Below are 10,627 nucleotides of genomic sequence, written 5' to 3' on the forward strand. Positions count from 1 at the left end.
GAATAGGGGTAGCCAAACTGATGTGACATTACATTTCGTTTTCGTTTTCATGTATTAAGCGACCATTGTTTTGTGATCACAGTTTACATTGTATTGAATATTTACAACAGTTGACGGAAATACTCCCCGCTGCATTACCAATCTTAAATGGCACGAGATGATTAGTACAGTAGGCCTAATTTTCTTGCTGATGGCAATTTCAATGGTTTTACTATGGACCTATTTTATTATTAATACACCATTTAATTGATAAGCCATTCTATATCCACTAACTCGTTTCGACAAAGCTGCCAATACCACAGTGCCGTATCGTACCGGAACATTACGCTACATTTCCTTATTTCTTCATATTTCTCGAAGAGTCTGGGCTGAATATGTTTTCGACTTTGGAAATAAAATTGCTCATCGAGCCTATTTGAAAGTTCATAGCCTAAATTAAACATGCTCATCAAACCTCCCATTGAAAGTTCATCAGCACTTACTGAGTTCAAACACAATTTCAAATTAAATTCAGATAGGCGCTTAATTATTTATTTCCTAGACTGTGTTTTCGATAATGCACACGCAGTTTAATATTTTGAATTTATTTTCTCATGTGATAATTGCATTATTATAAAATTGAGGCCTATTAAAGGGTTTTCTTTTAATTTTGCAGTCAGAAAATAACTATATATTATTTATATTAAATAAAAACATTGTTATAACCATCTTGGTTAAATCATTATTAATTATTATTATTAGGCCTATTATTATCATTATTATTATTATTGTTATTATTATTATTATTATTATTATTATTATTATTATTATTATTATTATTGTTGTTGTTGTGATGAACACAAGTAATGAAAGTAAATAATTTTGTTTATTTGTATATTCCCCGACAAAATGAAACCAGTATACTGTACACAGACTAATTCCCAATGTGAGGCTTAGCTAATTTAGTTTGCTTTAGTCGTGAGAAAAAGCTTGCAACACTGACAGTGACACTGAGCCCAGAACCATTGAATTTAAAAGCAAGCATCTTAACCATCAAGCTATTTAACTCCATATAAACAAAACAAAATAAATAGTTTTTTTTAAATGGTGGCACCTACTTAAAACATTTCTATTTTGTTACAATGATACGAACATTTATATTGGTATCTACCTCACGCTCTTTGGTTCAATTAAACTCGCTAAGAATAAAAGAAAAATCAAGGCTTTTCAAAAAATTAGAAGTAACCTTATTGATGTAGACTGTAACTCTGCCTTTAAATTGTTTTTTATACGTTACATTGTAGTTTATCCAATTATCTTCTAATTGCTGTGAAATATTGGCCCATATGTTTAATTTTAATGTTAACAATTTCATGTCAAGCTCTATTATCAAATGTAGTGCTTAATTATCTATAATGAATACTACAGGTCTCCCCCCAATTAACGACTCCTCCAATTAAAGACCATCTCTAATTAAAAACTACTTTTTTGCAGCCCCGGTTAAATTCCTATCTTTCAACATTAGCTGTTCCCTCCAATTAAAAACTTCCTCTACTTAGAGACCAAGGACCATGGTGTTACCGAACTGATAATTTTCCTTCCAATTAAATACGAATATAAAATAATGGTTTTAATGCTATTTAAAAAAAATGATAAATGTTATATAAATTAAACCTAAAAATATTAGCCAATGCATAATCATAAGATGATGTTTGGTGTTTTTATTTATTTATTTTTTTGTATTTTTGAATAACGATATTGTCTGTAGTGATTGTAGTAATATTTCAATTACGAAGTTGGTTTAATCAAAACCTTGTAAATTTTCCGAGTTTCATCAAACATCTGTAGATGAAATATGAGAGGTTATTTACGCGAAATCACTAGAAGCATGTATTCTGAATCCTTTACCTTCCTCCGTTTCAAAACCATGTCCTACCATTATTCCCTATCTGGAATTAATTGTTAATAATGTTCTTGCTACTTTTTCTGCATGTCTTAAACATTCTGTTGTCGTTCCCTTGTTAAAGAAACAGGCCTTAATGTTTAAGAATTATCGTTCCTGTGTCCATGCTGTCTTTCGCTGGCAAGCTTATTGAGAGGATAATGGTGATTAGGTTGAATAACTATCTGTCTACTAACAATCTTCTACCGTCTGTTCAGTCTGCTTACAAGAAAAAAAATAGTGTTGAAACTGCTCTTCTATTATTGATAGTGTGTTGAGGTCACTTGATGTAGGAAATGGAGTAATAGATTCTGTGTAGTTTTATTATTACATTATTCATCGGCTTTCGAAACTGTTCATCATCTTATTCTTTTTATGGTATTGACTGAAAGTTTCGGGATAAAGGGCAATCCTTTTCGGCTTTTGTGGAATTATCTAGTCACGTAGCTGTTCTGTTAGAGTTGGCTCCTGTTTTTCAAGTCCCATTCCACTTGATTTTAGTGTGCCACAGGGGAGCGTTTTGGGTCCCCTACTTTTTATTTGCTATACTTCTGGGCTCGCACGTGTTATTACCTCTTTTAATTTAAATTTCCATTTCTTTGCTGATGATGGCCAGCTTTGGAAAGAAGTAATTATGATGACATCAAGTAGACCATTTCCTTGTTTGAATCCTGTTTAACATCAATTTCTGAGTGATCCCGACTCATGAAACTTAAACTTAACTCTAGTAAGACTGAACTTATTGTTATTTCTCCAAAGAGTCGATCTGTTCCTGTCTCTAATATTCAAATTAACTGCAATAATACTATACTAAGCCCCTCTGATAATGTTTCGAAATCTTGGAGTCATTTATGACAAGCATTTGGATTTTTTCCAACTACATTACGTCTATCTGCAAATCTGGTTATATCCATCTTCGATGAATTAGTTACATTAAGCTCTATCTTACATCTTCTACTACTGTCACATTAGTACATGCATTTATTACATTTAAAATTGATTTTTGCTCTTTAGCTTCTTCAGAACTCTGCCGCCCGTGTTTTCACTATGGCTAGGAAATTTTCTCATATCACCCAGATTCTAAAAAACCTGCATTGGCTTCCTGTCAGCCAAAGACTAAGGTTCAAGATCCTCCTTCTCACTTTCAATTCCATCAATGGCCTTACACCTTCGTATCTCTCCTCCACACTGTTTCTCGACCAACCCTCTCTTCTTATTGCACCATGCTACGTGTTCCACGTGTCAGACATGTAGGTTCTGGCGAGCGATCTTTCTTTTTCTCAACTCCATCACTTTGGGATTCGATCCCTGCTGATCTTCATAATATCACTTGTCCTCAGTTATTTTTACTCAACTTAAAACCTATCTTTTTTTTTTTTTTTTTTTTGTAATTTTTACTAATGAGTTCATGGGATTCTTCTGCTGCTGTTTTTTTTCTCCTACCGCCGGTGGCAAGTTATTTTTTTGACTTTAATAGTTTTATTGCATTCTTATTATTAAATAGGGGCGAAGATTCCAAAGAAATCCTTTATTAAGAATAAATAAATAAAGACCGCATTTAGTGCCGGTCTTAAATCATAGGGATTTTATTAGAATCCAAAGATGAATGGTTATAGCAGACCGAACTGAATGAAAATGTTCCCTTTAATTAAAGACAACTTTTAAAACATATACTGGTTTTAGTGCAGATTTTTATAGGAATCGAAATACTATAGATCAATACTATACATGGAATAAAACATTCAAACATAATAATAATACTGTATAATAATTTATATTTTATTTATATTGCGTTTCTTTCAATAAAAATTGTTCAAAGGCGCATCACAAATTAAATTAAAACACATTTTACACTTAAAATACAGTAGTTAAAATACATAGAAAAAGCACATTTGCAATTTTCCAATAAACACTAACCACACCCATGTTATTGACTGAAGGCTTGTGTAAATAAAAATGTTTAAACTTGGATTTTAAAGGAGCGTATAGACGTCGTTTCGGTATTAATTATAGAGGGTAAGTTATTCCATGGCTGGCTAAAGCAAAAGCCCGATCAACCAAAGTTGACAGTATTCTTCCGTTGAGATACGGTAGAAGATCTAAGGTTATGCCCCTGTCGTTGCCTAATCGTTGTGAGGTCGGTCATATATTTTGGGGCAAATCCATGTATACACTTAAATGTTAAAAGTAAAATTTAAAACTAAATTCTTGCTCACTGGTAACCAGTGCAGCAAAAATTGAAGTAATATGGGACCTTCTTAGGGTATTGGTTACTAGCCTAGCCGCATCATTTGGAAGTCTTTGTAAATTGATCAATTGGGACTTCGGCAGCCCATAAAGTAGCCCATTACAATAGTCAAGACTACTGGTTGTAAAAGCTTGAAAAAGAGCTATAAATGAACTATGATATAGTGTCACCACACAATAAACACAGTGTGTTTACAGTGTGTTCACTCTGTGGACTATGTGAAATTGGTGAGGTTTTCACAGTGTGAAACACAGTAAACACATTGTTGTCACAAATTGCTAACATTCAGTAAACTCAGTGTTAACACACTGTTAACACACTGTTCCCATAGTGTACCACACAATACACAAACTATCTCCATATTGTCACTAAACACAGTGTCCCTATAGAGTAAACATAGTGTCACCCCACAAAAAACACAGTGTGTTTACTTTGTTGACTATGTGAAATTGGTGAGGTTTTTACAGTAAACACATTGTTGTCATATCTTGCCAACATACAGTAAACACAGTGTTAACCCATAATATTATTGACTATGTGTTATTGGTGAAGTTTACACTAAACTGTTTGTTCTACAGATATTCAGTGTCACCACGCAGTAAAACCATCACATGCACAAAATTCTCACCTTCATCCTGCAAGGTACAACAAAAATAAAATATTAACAGTTTTAAAATTGATAAAATAAACATTTATTAAACTAACTTTTAAGTACATATATAAGCACTTTCATAAGATTATTGCATAATAGTCAGACGAATTATGTATGTGTTATAACATTTTTAAGTTAAAAACATACATTAGTCAAATGTATACAGTAACTGCTTCACACTAAAGATATTGTTTTGCTTAAAATTAGTAAAGGATTTTAATAGTTGTTAAGTTAATGTAGCAATGAGTTTACAATTGTAAATAGACGAACAGTTACTTAGATGGTAAAGCATGCTGCAGCTCATCTGTAGGATATGAAATAAACTTTAAAAAAATAATTAATTACAACACTTTGCTAAGTTACCTTTAACAAAGATAATTACAATTACAAATTAAAATTAAAAAATTACTGCACATTAAGCGCCTGTTGTTAAACATTAGCTGCTGTATCCATTCCCTTTGACATGGAGCGCCTTATATCTTCACATATTTTAGTCATCTTGGTTTTTACATCTGCTGACTGGATATCTGGGTATTCTGAAATTATATAAAAAATATTGTCACAAAACTTCGAAAATATGAAAAGTAGGCCTATCATATATAAATGAGAATTACATTGCTCTTATAAATTTCTAGGTTCGAGTAGAACTGTATATGCAGTAAAAATTTTGAAATTGACGTGTTCGAAAGACAATTAGATTCATAAATTGTGAACTTTAATTGCTAAACCCGGAGAACACCATGAGACTCATGTCAGCATGACAACACAAACTTGAGTAGTGACATGTAATAGCAAGTATCACGCAACATAATGCTGCAATAACAGTGGCCTGCTAGCTTCATTATTTTAATGGTGTTAATGTGGGACTGTAGGTTTCATTATTGCTAACAATACTGTATTATAATGTTTAATGTGTAGATATGAAACATTAATTTACTTACTGTAATTGAATAGTGGAGCAATGAGGTATACATAAACTTTTTAACGGTCTTGGGGCAAAATGTCAAATTTTGTTTACAACTGTTGAATAGTACATTGCTTGTATTTTTAGTAATTCAACATGGTAATATTGAGTCATTCTAAAATTAACGGTCGTAAAGCAGACAATTTACTATAATGCAATTTATTTACTGTAATACATTTGCTGTTGTCCTAAATTAAAACACAAATTGATTACTTAAATCTCAAAAAAATAAATAGAAAATTATCTTACCAACTATTGCAGATACTGTATATTTTTTGTTTGTCATTGCAGCACATACCAGTCTATTGCAGCACATACCAGTCTGCTACTAACCAAATTGGATATGAAGATATTATATATTAATAGGCGTAAACAAGTTATACGTAATAAATTCTCCAGCAGAAGGGTCTAACCACAATGGTGGGAGAGATCAATGGACGTTGATATTCGGAGCGGAAACGCGAGTGTAACGAAAATCGCTTATGGTAAAAACATAAAAAGAATGATAAACGAAGGAGGGTAGCGCTGTGGGAAGAGTATAAAATCAAGAAAGCAAATGCCAGAAACATGATCAATCATAAAATAATGCAGCAGCAGCAGCAGCAGCAGCGGCACTCGGTATTCAACGTCAGTGATGCAAGACTATGACCATCATCGGAAGAGCAGCAGTCCTGTAATGATCCAAATGGGCAACACTTGGCTGACTGGGGTCATGACCTCCACTACATAACTAAAATGACAAATCAAATAAAGCTTAGTCACACACCGGGTCGGGAATTTATGTTTACAATGGCGCCCTCAGTCATCAAAGTCTGTTACAGAAAGGTAAATGTCATTTAGTCTTTATAAATTGCAGTTATGGAAAATTTGAAAAAGTAATGTAATCATTTAAAACGACAAAAAAATGTGGTTTAACAACATAGTACAGTATATTGTATAGCTAGTATAAAAATTTGTTGAATTGTCTTTTTTTCACAGAAAGCAGAAGAAAATCAGAAACATCAATTGAACTCGTCCATGACTAGAACATGTTGCCAATAAGTGAACAAGATTTTTCCAGACATACTGCCTGTGTTACACTGACAAATTTGTATTTTTTTTAAGTGTTAATGTACAATAATGTATTGTTTAATTGTAAAACTCAATTCTAATAAAGGAAATGAAAGTCAGTGTAATACACGGACTTTCCCTTTAATGCCCTCTACAATTAAATACTAACTTGTTGAGACCAGTATATAGCACACTGAAAAATCCTGTGTTGTCTAAGTAGATTAATGTGATTGGCTACTACAAACTCTACTTGATCATTACATTATTCTCAGTCTTTCCTATCTGTATTATTATTATTGACTGACTTTAAAAACTATACTTTCTAAAAGTTAATGTTTATCTTCTTTATGCCATAGTCAGCATAATTAATGGTTTAACAGTTGATTATTTCAAAAAGGCATGGCCGTGTTCAATTGTCCTTTTCAGTTACTGTAACAATAACAGGCAAAATATGGCATCCTAGCTCTTCACAGTGTACTAATAAATTAATGAAAATTAAAATTTATTAGATTGATTGGTGATGGAATATCCAGACATTCAGCAAATGTCCAATTTCAGCCTAGCACAGAATATAAACAACATGAGAGCAACTTTATAGTCAGCTGAACTTGTGGTATCCACTGTGTGTGCTGACCGTGGAAATCGCAATTCCCATCGCTGATCTTTGTGTATTTTAACTGGAGGGCAGAAATGCAACTTACGATAGTGCATCATCTTTTGGATATTGGTCCTGTGTGCATTTTATGGTCCATGTGCTCACTTTCAGAAAGTAGTAGGGGATGTCTTCCAGTGTACTTCCCAATCACCATTAGAATGACCCCACTGGAATAGGTCTTTAGACTTTGTAGGTTATCCTTGGTGTTTACCCCAAATAAATTCATCCATCTGTCCATGCCAGGTTTTGACCTCGCATTCCACTATGAAATTTGCAAATTGCAACACTTTCAGTAAAAGTGTTGTGTTTAACAACATTATGCTTATTTGACCACGGACACCAAATAAAAAATCATTGACAAACTATTTTGATCAGAAGTTTAATGTTTGTTTAAAACATATAAGGAACAATTAGAATACTCAAATATGTTTGAAAATAATTATGAATTATATTGAACAAATTAAACAAATTTCTTCATTACACAACTTTTGAAGGATGATTGTATCATAATTATACTGTAAATTATATTTAAATAAATATTACAGTATTATATATATAAAAATGTTATGATTATTTTTCAGATCGTCATTTAGTTCCATCTCCTGCTTCATCAATGTACTCCTTGAATGATGCCTATTCATCGTACGAGCAAAGTTGTTTACACCAAGCTCCCAACACAACATCACTACTAAACGAGTGACAACATCTCTATCATACCACCAAGGCCAAGCCCGTTCCCCATCACCTTTCAATATGACAGTAAAGTAAATGTTTTAGGTCAATAATTTCTTCTTTTTTATTTCTAATTAAAAAAAAATTGTTTACATACTTTGCTAAAAGCGTGGCTCATCATTCCCTATCTAGAGAATTATAATATTTATTATATTTAATTTCATATTTTCATATTTATAATATAACCAATTTAATACTAAGCTACAGTTCTCTCACAGTGCTCAGATATTTAAGTTTTAAGATTTATTTATTTGATATAAAACCTCAAATTGAAGCCCTGGGCTTCTTTTGTTTTAGTGAACCTTCGATGGGCTTCATTTTGAGGCTACGTTTGCAAAGTAAAGATGGGGCTTCTTTTCAAAATGAATGCTGTAAATTTTGGGAATTACTCCTATATGACAATAAATAGGGCCACTGTAACATCAATCTGTTTTATGGAGTGTATTAACCGGCATTAAATCTACTGTATAAACCAAGCGTTTTTAAAAATTTAATTTGTTTCTTTGAAATTCATGTACAGTGTGTGTACAGTACTATGTGTACTGTACACATAGTACAGTGTGTACTGTACTATCTAAACAATTGTTGGTTGTTTTGTTGCTTTTATTTGTATGTTGTTGCGAGAGATTTATTTTTCTCAATAGTAATGCTTTAATGAGTTTTGATAGTTCTTGTAAATTTTACTTTATACCTTTAAAGTTTAAACAGATTAAATGTTTGCCTTAGCTATGTCGGCAGGATTCTCGTCTGTAGGTACGTGGTGCCACTGATGTGGTTTTGACAAGGTGTATATTTTGTGAACTCTATTTGCGACGTAAGTGTGAAATCGTTTTGACTCGTTGGATATGTATCCTAGTACCACTTTACTGTCTGTGTAAAATGTGGTACTATCTAATCTTATTCGGCTGCCAAGTTCGGAGCAAATTGTCTGTGCAAGGGTGTTAGCTAGTACTGCTGCACAAAGTTCCAGTCGTGGTATCGATACAGCATGTGTTGGCGTTACCTTCGCCTTGGCCAGCAAAAAAGAGACGTAGGGTTGGTTGTGCTCGTCTACTTGTCGCAAATAAGCCACAGCTCCATTGGCAAGGTTGCTGGCGTCGGAGAATATATGTACTTCTTTGCTTTTGACGACGCCAAAATCTGGTGGCCGGTAGCATCTTTTCACGTCTACATTTTCTAGATGATTGAGTGACTCCAGCCATTGGTTCCATTTAGGAAGGTATCTCTCTGGGAGTGGTCGATCCCACACATCCTGAAAGACAAAAAAAAAGTCTCAAATTTGCAAATTGCAGCTTATTCAAAATTCTGCCGCCTGTCTAGTTACTTTGAATAAGCGCCGTGACCATATTATAACCCCAGTTCTCTATCAGCTTCACTGGCTCCCTATCGAAAAACGGATCATATAAGTTCTTCTCTTAAATTACAAATCTCAGAACAATCTTGCTCCAGAGTATGTGACTGAACTTCTTGATCAGTACATCCCTACACGTTCTCTCCGTTCATCCACACTAAATCTTCTTAAAGTCAAGAAAACTAAAACCACTACATATGGCTCCCGATCTTTTTCTTCCACTGCAGCCACTTTGTGGAATGCCCTCCCAGAACACATTAAAAATTCTGATTCTATTATCACATTCAAATCACTGCTAAAAACACATCTCTTCACTGAAATTTTTGAAAGTTGCCTCTAAATTCCTTCTGCCAATTCATTGTTCTTTCTTGTTTTGTTTTGTTTGAATGAAAGGTAAGTTAAACATAAGAAAGGAAAAGGAAAGAAACGATATGGAATCATAAGAAAAGAAAAGAAAAGATAAAATAAAGAAACATAAGAAAGATAACGGTAAGAATGATAAGGAACATAAGAAAGGAAAGGAAAGAAATGAATTTGGAATCATAAGAAGGTAAATAGAAAGAAATATAAGAAAGTAAAAGAAAAGGAAAGATAAACTAATGATGAAAAAGGAAAAGGAAAGATAATTAAACATGAGAAGAGAAAAGAAAGGAAAGATAGACATGGAAACTAGAAAGGAAAAGGAAAGAAATGATAAGAAATATAAGAATGAAATATGAAAGACATACGAATTATAATAAAGAAAATGAAAGGAAAGATAAGGAATCTAAGAAAGAAATGTGAAAGATAAGAAAACATAAGAAAGGACAAGAAAAGTAAAGGTCAGGAACATTTGAAGGGAAAGGAAGAAAGACAAGAAGCAAAAGGGAAAGAAAAATGGAAGGCTTTGGGATGAATAGGAAAGTAACAGGCCTTGAAATGATTCCAATTACCAAATCATTGTAATAATAACATTTATTGATAATCATCTAACCAATCATTTGAACTTAATTAAACTAAACTAAAACCAAATATTTGATAACAATTTTTGTGTAAAAACCATTAATATAAAAAT

Source organism: Anneissia japonica, unplaced genomic scaffold (assembly GCF_011630105.1).
Source record: "Anneissia japonica isolate Jap-2015-1 unplaced genomic scaffold, ASM1163010v1 scaffold287819_len434453_cov191, whole genome shotgun sequence".
Lineage (NCBI taxonomy): Eukaryota > Metazoa > Echinodermata > Crinoidea > Comatulida > Comatulidae > Anneissia > Anneissia japonica.